At 41.4% G+C, this 16,744-nt stretch overlaps 1 long non-coding RNA gene across 2 annotated transcripts in view; it reads right to left on the reverse strand.

The window, feature by feature from the left end:
* The window catches only part of LOC137167061 (uncharacterized), a 90,384-nt gene that overhangs the window by 17,395 nt on the left and 56,245 nt on the right, over positions 1 to 16,744 (reverse strand). The gene's annotated exons all lie outside the window — the stretch shown is intronic.

Below are 16,744 nucleotides of genomic sequence, written 5' to 3' on the forward strand. Positions count from 1 at the left end.
TTAGTTTTATATGCACCAAAAAGTATTCTCTGTCCTTGATGTTAACTGCACTTTTCAAGTGTGCACTTCATCGTCTCCATCGTTCTCTTTCATGGGAGCAGCAAAAAGCCTTTGAACTGCTCCAACTGGACTTTTTCCCCCGGTACACAAGGCACAGCCTACTTCACAGTAGTACTCTCAGGCACTTATCTAGAAAAAGCTGTTAGATCATCAGCTAAACGCTTATTATTAGCTATACACTTGGCAAGAGTGCTACCATTGGACATCCAACAAATGTGCTTTGTATTTATTCATGCAAGTTTGAAGAAATCACTGATAAGAGACAGCTATATACTGCATGTTTCGCATTTTATAGTGAAATCCTGCATCTCATTTCCCTTATCCATATATTAAGAGACCTGTTCAATAAAAATCTGACCAATGCGCTAATTTGCAATAAATATTCAGGGTTTTAATTTGTGTTGAAAATAAAAGGCCAAATTATACCATGGGCTTGATCATTCAGCCCTTACTCACATGAGTTGCCCCACTGTAGTCATTAGGTATAACCACAGCTATAGCAGCAAAGGTGGCACTAATCTTCTCCTATTCCTAGGCTAGCTGGAGAGGCACACTGACTCCCAGCACAAGTGAGAGTAGTCCTCGGACTGCTCTCATTTACACCAGCTAAAATGGACGCTCAGGTACTCTGGATATCAGAGCATGTTGCACCTTGGCCTCACTCCCTTTAGGCCTCCTCACACACCCTCTGCAGAACTCCAGCTATACTGGAAAGCACCTGGAGACACAAAGCGGCCTTGGCAGTGCCTAGCACATGGCCCACTAATTTCAATAGTATTATTCACATGAGTAAGTGTTGTAGAATCAACCTCTATGTGGATCACTGCTGCTTTAATGGAACCAGCTGGTGGCCAGCAGTGTGCACCTATTTCTTCACAAACAACCCACTAAGATTGGTACTGCAATGGTTACTGGGATCAGCACTGAAAGGTTCAACAAATAATCTCCTGTGTTTCTTCTGGGAAGGTTACTACTTTTCAGTACTAAACAATTAACTTGTGACAGCTCTGCTCATTACACTTTTCCATTTGCATCCAGAATGTTATGACAATATACATGTTTTCTACTGTTAGGAGCACAGCATATATTTGCATTTGGGAAAAGATAAAAATCAGCTATTTCCATCATTGTTAGTTTGCTACCAACGTATCAAGTGTACAGCAAAGTTAAATTTATATAAAAAACTAAAATAATTATAATACATCAGCACTAGTCCCTTTTTACAACGTTACCAATTAATTAAACCGAGACATTAATGTTAACAGAAGACTTTCATCAACGTGGTATAAACATGTCAACAAAATACATGCAAGAAGACAGCATAGCATTCTTTTCATAATAGATTGTAGAGGTAAACTCTTAGATATTTCACGATGGTGCACAAAGTGGATGTTTAGAATGGATGACTTTAATGGAACTGGGAACGAACAGGTAACCTACAACATAATGTTTAATTGTTAGCAACAAAAGCTGATTTTTATCAGTAACACTGTCTTATATCAGGTAGTTTAGAGTGAAGATGCATCTCATTTTGTGACCAAAGCCTAGATATTGAAAGAATCACCTCCTTTCCTAAATGGTTTGCTATCCAGAGTAGAGAGTTCCGCACAGAGATTGTTCTTGACAGCAGCCTCCTCCAGTTTAAATTCCAGCTCAAGCGCTTCTGCTTGTTCCAACAGTGACTGTATGCCATGGAAAAAGAGGAGATTACTCAGGTGAGGCCCCAAATTATTTAGGGCACTGTAATGAAAGCCAATACTTTGAATTCTATCCAGACACCTATTGAAAGCCAGTGGAGATCCCAGAGCATTGGTACCATGTGTTTCTGACATGAAACACCACTTAATAAGCATGCATCTGCATTGTGGACCAGCATCAGTTTGACTGGTCTCAGTGTGTAGCCCCAGGAAGAGGTCATTACAGTAATTCAGTCTCAAAAGACATGGATCACCATGGCAAGGTCTGCATCAAATACAAATGTTCATATTGGGGTCAGCCCTGGTCCCTTTCCCAGAATGTGCAGAGAAGGGTGTCTGCAGAATAGTTGTGGCTCTCTTGTGCTGGGATTTGGTGCAACAATTGATTATCCTGTTCTCAGGATAACTTTCTGGAAACTTGTGAAAGAGGAATCAATTCCATCCTTGTGAAGCACATCAAAATCAGTCACAAGAGCTACTGGAGACATGGTATGGCATGACGGTGACAGGGAAGAGAATCATTTCCCTGAGTCCCTGCAGATCTCACAAGAGCGCAGCCCTGTTATGACAGCTTTAAGTAAAGCCTACTCCAAACCAATATTTTGTATTCTCTTAAAGTTGAATTATCCTAAGGATCAACTGCAAACATACATAGCAGTTTAAAGGAAATCCATTTACTTTTACACACAGAAGAGTTCACTTCAGTCCTTGCCCACTTCTGACCATGGCAAATGGTCTTACCATCTCCACAGAAAGAGGAGACGAGCAGTTCAAGTTTCCCACAGCAGCAGTAGGATCCTGAGGTGTGCCACCCACAGATGCTTAAAATAACCTGTCTTGCACCAAGTGGCAGCATATACCCTCTACCCACCAGAGAGACTGGACAGCAAGAGGGTCCTCCAACCTCATGTTTAAATGTGCCATAACGTAGGACTCGATAACACAACAAGGATGGATGCATATGGCCAAGAAAGTAGCCAAAATGTGGGACATCCAGCACAATAAGAGTTGGGAATGCATGGGGGAAAAACAAAAACATTTAACAGTTGCAAAACCTCAAAAAAAAAATCAGTTTTAGCTTGCATTTTGGCTGTAGATAATGTGTTTCTGAACTCAAATCACAACCTTATACAGTATTTCAGTTATAGCTTATTATATACAATAGTATATTTTTAATTATTGTATTGCATTAATGTGATTATAACAGCATGATGGCAAATTAATGACCAAATCCAGTTATGATGTCCAAATACACTATGCCATTATCTGTGACTACAACTAGATATGAAAAATCTCTGAGAAAAATATATAGCACACTATAAATTACACAAGTTCATTTCTCCCAAATCATGGTACAGAGAAAACACCTTGTTTTTTGATTCAGTGTAGAACTATGCACTAATTTCTCGCTATCCATTTGCATCAAATGACAATAGCCAGTTATCACCAACTGTTGACTGATACAAAAATAAAACAGTGCTGTTGATCTGCATTATAAACTCAGTGATACTGAGATATTACTGCATCACCCCAGGCAGTTGTGGCTGAGATCTATAAAATGAAATATCTGCAGCGTATATGTATCATGAATCCTGTTAAGCAGGGACTGAAGCATGTTGTGGATCAAGCAAAAACCATGCTGCTCGTCCTGCTGGAAGTGTGCCATTACAAAACCTTGCTCAGTCCATGCACTTGCACACAAATCAAAGCCACTAGCATTCAGCATCTGTGCTCACTTTATAAGTTAGAGGGGCTGCTTCAGCGACTGGACACCAAAACAATATGAAATTAGAGAAGGGAATTAAATCAATAGTAGGTCCAGGAAGAGACTGTGCTCTATCCTTTGAGCTGTTAGCAGGTGTGCTGGGTGCATACAGATAAGCTGATAATGGCTGATTCAATAGACTGGTAGCAAACACATGCTTTGCTAGAGATGACTTTTTAAGTCACCATACATCAAACAGACAGTGTCAGCCTTTGAGGATAAACCTGTGATGGCTTGTTGTGCTCTTTGAACTGCCTCTGAGGCCTAGAGACTAAAAAAGCGCCTGAATGTTCCTCTGAATCCATTGGGAGGATTGAAAGCTTCAAAGAGGAACACTATCACATCCAAGGGGAAATGCATTGATTGAGGGAACCAATGTGAAATAGTCTTTAATAATTACCAGAAAGCTGAAATCGACTGGTGTTTTGCTCAGCTATATTTTATCTTTATTGGATTAACTGTGACACAGTAGGTTATGTCAAAGGAAATCTGCATGAATATTAAAAGTAAATGTGGTGTGAATAATAGATAACTTACATTAGATGCACCAGCATGCAGTAATTTTTATTCACCTACATAATTAGATTAAAACAAATCTCCTCAAAATACATTGTCTTATAATACAGATTCAAACACACACACACAATTAGGACTACATGGATGCTTGCTGGTAGTGTGTGTGTGTGTGCGTGCGTGCGTGCACGCATACATTTCACCTAGGAAATAATTTACAAAGGAGTTCTGGAAGCAAGAAATGGCACTAATAATGAATTTTTATCTAGTTTAGACCAAAGTCAGTAAGTATTCTTAAGATCTACTGGAGACATTGATAAAGTATGTGATGGTTATTTTACTTTGGCATTCTTAAGAAAATGTCAGTTTTGAAAGGCAGGAAGTCAACATAAGGGAGGCAAGTTTATTACTCAGTTAATCCCTGAAATGCATCTAGAGACACTTTTGTAGATATCTAGGGCTAGGGCATTCACATTACGGAGGGCATGTCTACATGGCAAAGTTAAGTCAACTTAATTTAAGTTGACATCCAGCTGCCATGGTAATTAAGTCAGTCTGGCATGTCCACACCATGCTCATTGTATCAGTGGAGTGCGTCCTTACTAGCAGTGCTTGCATCTATGCGGAGAGTAGAGCACCCAGGGTAGCCATCCCAAAGTGCAACTAGCCACAGGGGTGTTTGGGAAGGGTGTGCAGTGCCCCATGGAACCAAAGTATTGTTGCAGGGTGGAATAGGGACATGGCATCAAACTCCCATGATGCACTTTCCTCCCTCCCTCCCTATCCTGCCCTGATATCCATGGCAAACAGCCCATATTTTTTCATATCTGTTTTTGAAGGCCTGGCTTAGCTGCACATATGCCATAGCCTGAGAAACATGGACCCCACTCAGCTGTGCACACTTGTTGTGAGCATCACAAACATATTGTGCCTTATCCTGCAATATTTCCAGAGCCAAGACAGGAGCAACTGCGTGGAACATTATGATGTCCTTCAAACAGCCCTGCTGCATCCACAGAATGAAACAATTCCTGGTTGCTGCTGGCAGTTGCACAGGAGCTGAACACAGTTGAGCACTGTTTCTGGTTCCAGAAAACAAGCACTGACTGGTGAGATCGCATCATTATGCGATGATAAGCAGTGGCTACAGAACCTTTGAATGAGGAAGGCCCCTTTCCAGAAACTTTGTGTTGAGCTTTCCCCAGCAACAACACTAAAATGAGACCAGCTCAGACAGTGGAAAAGCAAGTGGTGATCACTGTGTGGAAGCTTGCAACGCCAGACTGATACCCATCAGTGGTGATCAATTTGGAGCTGGTAAAGTCACGTGGGAGCAGTTGTGATCCAATGGCCATTAACAGCACTTCTGCTAGTAAGTGTAGTAGACATAGTAGATGGTTTTGCCATGATGGGGTTCCCTAACTGCAGTGGGGCAATAGATAGCATGCATATCCCTATCTTGGCACCAGACCACTTTGCCAAAAAGAGTACATAAACCAAAAGATACGACTCAATGGTGTTGCCAAGCATTGGTGGATCACAGAAGGCTTCACTGACATCAGCATGGGATGGTCAGGAAAGGTGCATGATGCATGCATCCTTTAGGAACGCAGATCTGTTCAGAAAGCTGCAATGAGGAACTTTCTTTCTAGATGGCAAAATAACCATTGATGATATTGAAAATGCCAATAATGATCCTGGGATATCCAGCCTACTCCATGCTCCCATGGCTCATGAAGCCATACTCCAGCCCCCTTATCACCAGTAAGGAGTGGTTCAACAATAGGCTGAGCAAGTGAAGAACAGTGGTGAAATGTGCTTTTTGATGTTTAAAGGATCGCTAGTGTAGTTTGTGTACCAGATTACACCTCAGTGAAAGCAATATCCCCATTGCTATTGATGACTGCCTTGTGCTCCATAACATCTGTGAGGTAAAGGGAGAGAAGTTTCCAAAGGGGTGGGGCGTGAAGGCGGATAGGTTTGCAGCTAATTTTGAGAAGCCAGATACCAGCACAATAAGAAGATCCCAGCAAGGAGCTGTGCATCTCTGGGAGGCTTTGAAAACCTGTTTCAGTAATGAGCCATAGTAATGAGTGCCACTCACCTGCATTGTGCCTTAACATATCATCCCCTCCAGTGCATTAGTTTCTCTGTATCTCCCCTTCCCCAACCCCCCCACAACCCTCCCGGCGTGGAACAAATAAAAAAGTATTATATTATCCAAAAAGTTGACTTTTATTGCACAAACTTAAAGAAATTGAAAGAACAGGAAAATAATTTAACCTTGGGGAAATGGTGTGACAAAATTCGGTGGGAGAAACCAAGTCAGCTTGTCTGTGAAAGGTCAGAAGTCTTGCACAAAATTCTTTGAATGGCTGCCTTTTGTTCTTAGTGTTGAGTAGAATGGACACTGCGTCTTCCTTCTCCCCTCCCCAAAACATTTGGGGGAGGGGGATTGGGAATAGAGCAATGTTTGCAGGCCATTCTACAGGGGCTACAGAGAGAGTCTAGCCTCAAGCTGTTTCTCTTGAAGCTCAGCCAGATGCCTCAACATGTCTGATTGGTCTCCATAATCTGCAGCATCTCATCCTGCGTGGCTCGCTCATGCTCCTGGGCTGCTCTCATGTCCAGGTCTAGTTTTTTGTGGAATGAAATCCTCCAGGCTCTTAGCTCCATGTCAGCTGTCCCAGAGGTGTTCATTGTCTCTCTGATCATGTCATCACATGTTCTTTTTCCATCTTCTAATCTGTGAAAGCTTCTCCACTGGTGGGGAGGATGTGCTGAAGGCCAAGCTTTCCACTGTAAAGCGTGCAAATCACAAGGCAACCATTGTCAGTTCACACCCTGGATCTAGCATGAGGTTGCTATTTAAAAATCACTCCCCTTATAACACTCTAGTGCAAGCCAGAACATACGCAAAATCTTTAACTACTCAATGAATTGTTTTGCTGTTCCAGCCATGGTGAGCATGGCCCAGTGGCATGGGCGAGATGGCTTGTACTGCAACTTGTGGGAAACTCACATCGGGAGCACATGTAGACAATGACTCCTCCCCTTAGCAACCTGGACAGTGTTTAAGACCTGGGACAAGCATTAAACCTCCCAGAGTGCAATCTTTGTCCAAGGCAGCTCTGGGAGGGGAAAAGAGTGTTGCTACCACAGGAGAACACAGAAAGCCTACCAATCCTGCCCTTAACACTGCTGGCAATAGTCGCTCTTTTGCTTGCAGATTCTGAGAGTAATGCTGATCCCTGCCAACTAAACCACTGACATGTTAGGGAAACTGTGACTGAGGGATCAGAAAATCATCATGGCTGGGGAATCACATACTCCATTGTTTACGGTATGAGCACTTGAATTAAAACTTCCACCGTCTCCCCTAGGTGACCCTATATAATATGAGCCTCCTGAAGATAACAGAGGTGGCAAGGGAGAAGATGCTGCAGGCATCTGGGTACAGACCTGGTCCTTATGCTACTGTGGTGTGTACCACAATGATGCCAACAGAGTGAATACTGGAGTGGCGTCAGAAAATGTGGTGGAGGAAATAAGGTCGCCCTCCCCAGTAATCTTCTGCAAAGAATTGCAGAGTACCTCCATGAAAGTTTTCTGGAGATCTTCAGGGAGGATTCCCGGGCCATCCCTGTACACAAACAGTCTTTTCCAGAAGGCACCCTCTGCGTAGCTGGAGCAGCCACTGGGAAACAGATACTCACTGCACCTCACTTTTTCTTCATATTAAAACATAAAACGTAAGAGCATGCAACCCCTACAATTTGATTGGAATTGCATACTCCCCAGAGGTACCTTCCCTGGCATCACGCTTGACCACAGTGCTGTCCTGCAACCAGCTGGACTGCTCCAGGGTTAAAAATAGCTGCTGGCTCTTGGGGAGACTGGATCCCCCAATCACTGGTCTCCCATTCTCCTCCTCCAAAATATCCTCCTAGTTGTTGCCTGAGATGGCCTGCGACACCAACTCCTGGGAGGTATCCACGCTACGTTTGTGGGGTGGATGTGGGATCACTGCCAAGAATCGCATGCAGCTGATTGTAGAAGCAGCATGCCTGTGGTGCAGAAGCAGAATGACTGTTTGCCTTCCTTGTCTTCTGGTATGCCTGCCAAAGTTCTTTGATTTTCACATGGCACTGCTGCATGTCCCTGGAGTAGTTCTTGTCCCCCATGTCCTGCGTCGTCTTTTCACAGATGTATGTATGTTTGGCTGGTTTGGAGCTGTGCCTGCAGAGTTTCTTCTCCCCACCGACCAATGAGATCCACCGCCTCCTGTGTACTTTAAACCGGAGCACATTTGGAGCATTGAGTCACCATGATCAGCTGGACTGGCGAGCTCTCCACACTGATCAAAATAGGAAATGGGAATTCCTTTAACAGGCCTTTAACAGGGGAGATGCTGTTTCCTGTGTACCTATCTGCTGTGCAGCGGAGTTGAAAATGATCTCCAAAGTGGTCACAGCAGAGCATTGAGAGACACCTCCTGGAGGCCAATTTAATCAACTTAAACAACGCTGCATATACACTGCCTCTTTGTCAACCCATCAACATCGAATTAAGCGCTACGCCTCCTGTGGAGGCGGACTAATTAAGCCAACGTTATAGGTGAGTTAGGTCAGCAGAACAGACCTAGTAGTGCTTGCGCATTCAGTATTAAGTAGATATAAGGTGGTTTCCAATGACTGAGGTTTGTAGTGTATACCAGGCCTCAGATTCTAACTTGTATGTTCCTGTAAATAGTTGGTCTTCCCTTATGGGAATGGCACTCAAATACAGTTGTGCTGCATGGTTTGCTTTGGTTTGGTTTTTTAAAGTAAAAAGGCCAGATTTTTCAAATCTCAGCACCTGAAGTTACACTCCTAAATCAAAGGCACCTGAATGAAAGCAGCCTGATTTTCAAGCATGTAGAGCCATGAAAGCTTTTATTGACTTTAGTGGTATTTGTGGGCATCTGCAACTTCTGAGAGTCAGGTCAGTTACACAATGTCAGAGTGTAGTTTGAGGAGTCTATCTTTACAGGCCTTGCTCCTCAAGACCCACTGTTCAAACATTTTAGATTGTAAGCGGAGCTGGGCAAACAGCAAATTATTCCAGCTATCTATTACTCACAAGGATATTCCCTATTCCCGTCAAATTCTAGAAGTTTGCACAGAGAACAAAAGACAGGGGCTTATGTCACTCTCCCTGGTCATTGCTCTCATTATGGTACTGTTCTATTTTAACAAGTTCTCCTGAAATGTATTCATTTAACATATGCAGTGCACTGCAGTGAACAAATACAGAATACTTGAGGCAGAGGAGGGGGCAGTCAGTGGAGCTGTATCTACCAATTCAGAAAACACAAATAAGCACCTTTTTTGACCACTGCCCTTGGAAGAGTTACCAAGCAAGCCATCCTCAGAATTTTACAAAACAGTAAATAAGTCTCATTTTACAAAGAGATTTTAGTGTTCAAGTGAATTTCAAAGGAAGCTAGAGAGTTATCTATGTAGCATGGCTACAGAGGTCAACGTTAGTACTTTTGGTAACTATTAAAAAGTTTTCTTCCCTACATGTAGGCTGAGAAATAGCTGTGGTTATCAGGTGCTATTTGTTGGCAAATTCTGAGACTAAGATTTTCTAAAGGGACCCTCAAGGTTTGGGGTCCCAACTTGTAATATCAAAGAGTCCCAAGCAACGCACCTTGGAAAAAATCAGGCCCTTTTTAGATCCCACAGGTTGATCCAGAATTGAGATCCACAATATCACTAGTCACTTTAGAAAATCTTGGCCTGACTTTTCAAATGGTGACCATGGTATAGCACAAGGAGCAGCATATACCCCATCCATGACTTCAGCCCTCACTTGAAGGAATTACCAAGTATGAGAGTGGTTTGCTTCCTAATCTATCTTGGTTAGGCCCCCATTACAATGCTATCAGAATGCCTTTAATGTATTCATCTTCACAATATCCCTGTGAGATAGGGAAGGACTTGTCTCCATTTTACAGGCATAGCCACAATTACCTTGTCCCTGGTCACATAGGAAGACCGTGGCCAAGCAGGGACCTGAAGATGGGTGTTGGAGCCTGGAACCCTAACCACTAGACTACTGTACCTCACCGAGATCACAAACAAGGATGCCTATGTAGCTTGGGAGATGTGAAGTCCTGTTCATTAAATACTGGAACGAGGCCATCAAATGGTTTCAAATAGGTCAGTGGACATCTGTCAAGATAATAATTTTTGATCATTGCCAACCTGGGCTAGATTTGAATCAATAATTTGAGTGTGAAAAAACTCACTCTTTTATTACTCTCCGGAGACATCTCATTTTCCATTTATTAAAAGATTCTCGTCTTATTAGAAGTTTCTGGCTTCAGCTCTAATTTTTAAGGGTAATGTGCACAAAGTACTTTTAATCTTGTTTTCCAAATTTCAGGCCTATGTAGGAGAACACAGAGACCAATTTTCATTTACATGAAAGGTCCAATTACACCACTCTGGCAGTGTAAATGGGCCTTAAAAGTGAGTGTAAATGTAATTTATGCCCACTTTAATATCCCTTTGCACTGCCAGAACAATGTACAGGGTCCTTAATATAAGTGAGAATCAGGCATAATTAGCTTTACGTTTTTACTCTGATGCAAATTTACAGATATTAAACGGAAATAGAATAATGATCCCATAATCAGTTTATAAAACCATGTATAAGAACTAAAGAATATTTTATGGTTAATGTTTGAAATGGTGAATTAGAGCAAATGTTTTCCTCACATCTATATTTTATTTTCTCTCTACATGGGAGAAAATATCATTGACATGGAATTTTCCCCACACATTAGAAGAGCAGATACTCAGATAAGACTCATTACAAAAAACTCAGATGAATACTGCCCTTGGTATCCTAAAACCAGTGTTTCCAAGAAGGACATAACTTAACAAGTTCAAAACTGATGTCACTGATTGGGACCAGTCTTGTAGATCTGGCTTTTAAAGTTCCTGTTAATCCTGAAAGCTGACATTTATTGGGATAAAAGCAAAGAGGAGCTCAGTTAATGGTGCGGGCATTGTAGTAGCTGATCAGAACTTCCTGTCAAGAGTTCCAAGATCATGAAGGAAAAACATTTTTAATTGCTGCATTTAAAAGCAAAACAGGAAGTAAATCCACTGCATATTTACTTTTAATATTCCTCTTCTACTTTTAAAAGTAAATACATGCAGATAATCATGTAATCTTTAAGTGTAAGATGCATAATATTAATCTCCTTTAAAGAAGTTGACATATGTCAAAAATTACAACAGTGGTATTGGAAACATAGTATTTCCCTATATTACTTATAGGAAATAACTTTAGTATTATTCCATAGAGGGCAGATTTAGGGTTGTTTGGGTAAATCAACTGCATTTCCAGACCTCAACATGTTTCAATTTCTTTTAAAGTTTAAAAGAATTTTAGCTCTGGATTCCATAGATTTATAACACTTAAGGTATATCTATACTGACAGTGGCAAAGTCGCTGCTGTCAGATCAATCTTTCTGGATCGATTGAGCGGTCAATGAAAACCCGCTCAATTGATCTGGAAGTCGACACAAAAAACACTCTCTCAAGTGGCGTAGCGCTGCATCGACGGGAATGGCACAGTGCAATGAAGACGGTGCACAGAAGGGAAGCACAGCAATCAACGGGAGTTACGCAAGTTACCCTGCGTAGCTTGCGTAACTCCTGTCAACTGCTGCCGAATCTCCAGCTAAGTGTAGACAGGGCTCAGTTTTGAGATAATTGCAAACTTCCCATAATGAATTTTACTCCCAACTACTAGTATTTATTCTCAAGCTTAACTCCACTATTGTTATTAATTTATTTATTTGTACTGTGGCAGTGCCTAAGATCACCAGTCATGTATCAGGACCCCATTGTGCAAGGCACTGTACAAACAGAACAAAAAGACAGTCCCTCTCCCAGAGAGCTTACAGTCTAACTCCATCTCCATGTATGTTTTGTCTGGAATAGTTTTTAATGATTAAAATTTCAGATGTGATCTGTAAACAAGAAATCCAAAGACAATGTTGCCATGGGATATTTCTAATGCTTTGAAAAAGCAAACTTAAAACCTTTTTATTTAACTTCTAAGGCCAGATCCTGTCATATGATCTGGCTGCTTTATTGTACTCTAGAGCAGTACAAAGCAATCCAGACATACTGGGCATCAGAGCAATGCAAAGCACCTGGAATGCACACCCTAGCTTCCCCTCCTTCCTGACTTCCATATTCCCCTGCATGCACACACCTGTTTCTCACTCCTTACAAACCCCAGCCCATAGCTCTTCATTTTACCCTTCCCCCCTCCCCCCCCAAGTTTCTTCCCCTGACCTCTATTGAATGGTTCTGGTACAATAAGGGGAATCAGACCCAAACATATCTTAAAGCCACAGCAGACCAGCTCTAAATTACACCAAGCAGCAATGGCTCCCAAGGGACCATTCAAAGCTGGGATTGAGGGAGATCAGCAGCACTGATTTCTCAACCTCCTATTCCCCCAGCAAATCCCTATATGCAAGGGAAGAAGTTGACATAGGGTCAGTTACACCAGCTCTTGGCCCATAGAGGATTTTCCTGTGCTAGGGAATCCCCATGTATAGCTGGGAAACTGGCTTTGATACTGCTTTAAATCATGGGAACAGTACAAAGCAACCTATCAGGAGCTAAAATCTGGCCCATAATTTACAGAATTTGCTGTGCTTGTGGCGTGTACTGCGGCTAATCAGAATTGCATTAACCAATGTCCTGTAATTACAGACTCAATAAAATTAATTTAATAGCCAATAATATACCCAAAGCACATGTTCTGAGCACAAAAAATGAAATAAGCAGAGTTCCTTTAAGAGTTTCTAGAAAATTACACAATTATTTTTGTTGCACCCACATAATAGAGAAGTTTCTTGTATTTTAAGTCTAGGATTAGGGCAGACAAACAAGCAGCCAGTGAATTTACAACTGAGATAGAAACGCCTATTTCTAACTCATGCCATTGTGAAGAAAAAGCTCAAGAGTTCAAGGCAAGGATGGAGAGTCAGCCATAGTTTGTGATTAACAGGATTGTGTTAGTTGCCATCACCCTTACAAGCTTAGAGAGCCATCTGATACTCAGGGAAACATTCAAGCGCAGAATATTTTGCCTGAAGCTCATTGTGTTGCCGCTTACTTTCATCTTTCTCTATTAATTTTAATCCTTGTTGATTATGGAGCATGTTTATGTGTAAAACAGCACCTGCTTCCGAATGGTCCTTCTCCCTCCTGCCCCATGCATTCGGAGACAACAATAACTCAGTGGCGTATGTACTGAATGACAAACTGTGACATCAGAATCACTTCCATAGTAAGAAACTATTTTGAGTTACTTGAGCACTCAAACCACCTCCCTGGGCCCAAGCATAATTTTTTCAGGCCCAGTACAAACTTGAAATATAGGCAGTCCCCAAACACACATACACAATCCCTCATCCCAGACACATGCCATGAGCCTGAACATTTTTTTCTTCATGGTTGCAGCCTAGGCCGGGCCTCCTAGGGCCTCCAAGCCCAGGTAAAATATACCCTTTTTCCCCCACATGTGGGGGCCCTGCACGTACCATCAGCAGTAGGGGCCATATTTTCAAAGGATCTCAGCATCCAGGCTGCTGGGCTCTTTGGAAAATCTGGCCACTTATTTAGCAGGTTAACTAGGGCTGAGCTCTCTTGAAAATCTACATGCAAAGTGATGAGCACTCATCTCCCACCAACTATAATAGGATCTGGGGGTACTTGGTATCTCACAGGAAGTGCTCATCGTCTTGTAGGATATTTCCACGTGTGTGATTCTCTACTGATTGGGCCAGATCTTCAGCTAGTGCAAATCAGCAGAACTCTAGTGATGTTAAACGGCGCTACACCCATTTACACTAGTTATCTCTAGCTCTATCCCAGCAGTTCTCAACACCCCACACTGCCCAACACACAAAAATGTTCTCTCGGATTAAGACTTTGTATAGAAATTTTCAGCTCAGAGTGCATACGAGTTACAAACCGTTGAAAGTACTGGGTTTATAATGGAAATGCTGACACAACTTTAACGATAGCGTTGCAAATGGCGATGCTATAATTAAGCTTCGATCTCCTTTTGGAAAAAAGAGAGGGAGGTTATTGTTCAATGAACTGCTCTGTCATTTGGTGCAGCGATTCTTAATTGTGTCTCATTACAGCAAGATGATCATTACTCTACTTGTCTACCTGATTTAGAGACCACTAAAAGTGTCTTGCACAGGAGACGGCTGCTTGTTACAACAGTCTTTTGGCTCTCACCCTCATTATTCAGAATCTGTCCAATTATTTGTCATTAAAGTAATAAAAAGGGCTGCAGCAGAAAATGTAGGAGGTAATTGTTGGAAGCCTGCCGAGGAAAAAATGAAAACTGTTTTCAAGGCACTAGGAAGGTGACATCGTTAATTAAGTGTTAGAGAATATGCAAATCAGTCAGAATCTCAAGAGACAGTAATAAAATAGAGAAAACATTACCACCACTTAAGGTAAAGGAAGGCAGAGTTATCCAATCACTGTAAGGTTTAGTCACTTTCTAAAGATGACTGAACTGGCAAAGGATGTATGCTAAAAGAAAAATAAGCTGATGGATGCATTGGGGACACATAAGCCCTCTAATGTTTTATAGCTCATGATAACGGTATAGATGTTAAGGGCTTCCAAATTAGGATTTTTAATGAGAGATGTTTGTCTAATCACTGGATTTGCACACTCAATTTCCTTCACAAAAAGACTGCACTGATAAACATGAAAATGTACTTGTTCAGTTATTTTTAAGGTTTTGTTTTATGATTCCCCCCACTCCCCAGGAAATAGGTAAGTCATCTTTCACCTTATGGGCACATATCCTCAGGCAAAAAAAACTAGACAGCAAGGAATGTGAAAAGTAGAAGTGAGAGAAGATGGATATTTTAAAAATAAAAAAGTGTGATTTTTATTTACATCACATTAGACCCTGCTATAGAGCCACTCATTACAAATCCTGTGCCCCTGTGGAAGCCGAGATCTCTGGGGGTGAAGGTACTAAGTTGTCTCTACTTTTTGCTGTGTAATGTGAGGAAGAAGCAGGATCCTCAGAGACAGTGGGGTTTCTACACCTCTGCTTGCAATACAACACCTCCCTGTGGGATCCCTACACCCCAGTACGCAAAAGGGGCTTGGATGTGAAGTGAGGCCATTGAATCTACATAAAGAAGCACCACAACACATACAAATAACATGGCTCCCAAGCCTGAATGGAGGATTCCTCCTCCTACACCTAACCTCATTAATACTATGTACTTGGAACAGAGCACATAACTTGTCCCTAAAGTTAAACAGTTATAAGTCATTATTATTATTGCCATCATTATTAAGATACTATTCCATGGTAAAGTGACTGTGTGCCCTGTTTTATTGAGACAGTATGGTTTTTCTATGAAGTATTCATATTCCAGCACTTTTTAGCACACCTAAAATGATTCAGAGGGTTTTTTTTGGATGGTTTTTTTGTTTGTTTTAAGACTACAAACTGTGTTCGATATCACAACATTGAGCAGAATTTTCTGTGTTTACCAGGAACACAGTTTAGTGGAACAAGTGTTCAATGTGATGAACAGCATCTGAAGCAAAGAGAACAGTCAAATGAGTGTAGCCATGCGTAGAGCTGTTCTTTTGCCCAGACTAAATGTTACCACCACCTGTTCTATGTTCCACGATAAACTCATTCAGAACATGAAGTCTCTGGGACCCATCCAGAAAACGCACGTCACACCGTGGAGTCTGAAGCTGACAGCGGCAACTGCAACACATCTTTTTTAAAAACTATATTTTTGTCTTTTCTATGAACATTTTCTGACTACAAGTGCCACCACCAAAGTAAACCAATTTTTTATTTTTAAAAATATAATCACCCAACATATTGGCAAGCTTTGAGCATTTAACAAGCAGAGTCCTCCATTCTCTTCTGCCATCTACCCATACTGATTGCAATTACAGATGTACCAAACTTGTCAGTTTATGGTCCCAGGGCAGGTCTTCCTAGCAAGAATTCCTTTGTGTTTTGATTCATATCCCTAAAACTTTGCTTTGAGTTTGGAGATGCAATCCCTCAAACACCAATTCCATAGAAATCAACCAGTTTAAACTTTCAATGACTTAAAATCAGTTTTTGAGATAGGCCATAAAGCTTCATATGCTAAACAAAAGCAAATGGCAACTTATCATATTTTTAATATGGTCACTATTGTTTCAGTAAAATGAAGAAAAACAAGCCAATCAAATCTCCTTGATATAAATGTCATGGGTCTATCTCATGCATGTATGGTTTGTATATCTATAATAATGGTAGGCGGCTCTCTTTGAGAAAGAAACCTTAAAGTATAACAACTCATTACTACAATCTAACCAAACCCATAGAATAAATACTCTTGACACTAGCCTTTAGACAGGTGAGGGAAAGCCCAAAACTTGGATGACCAATGCCTCACTGAAGTTAAAAAAAAAAAAGATAAAGTTTCTTATTTCTCAATTAATCTGACTTCACTGCAACACAGAAGGTTTTGTGTGTCAGTTTATTTTACTAAATGTGAAGAACCAGATTAGGGTGATGAGGGAATGCACCTCAGAACGAAGGACTGAATGTTGTAGGGAGAATGAGACT

The sequence above is a fragment of the Emydura macquarii genome, unplaced genomic scaffold, assembly GCF_026122565.2.
Source record: "Emydura macquarii macquarii isolate MOO-44397 ecotype Brisbane River unplaced genomic scaffold, CSIRO-AGI_Emac_v2 contig_2897, whole genome shotgun sequence".
Taxonomy (NCBI): domain Eukaryota; kingdom Metazoa; phylum Chordata; order Testudines; family Chelidae; genus Emydura; species Emydura macquarii.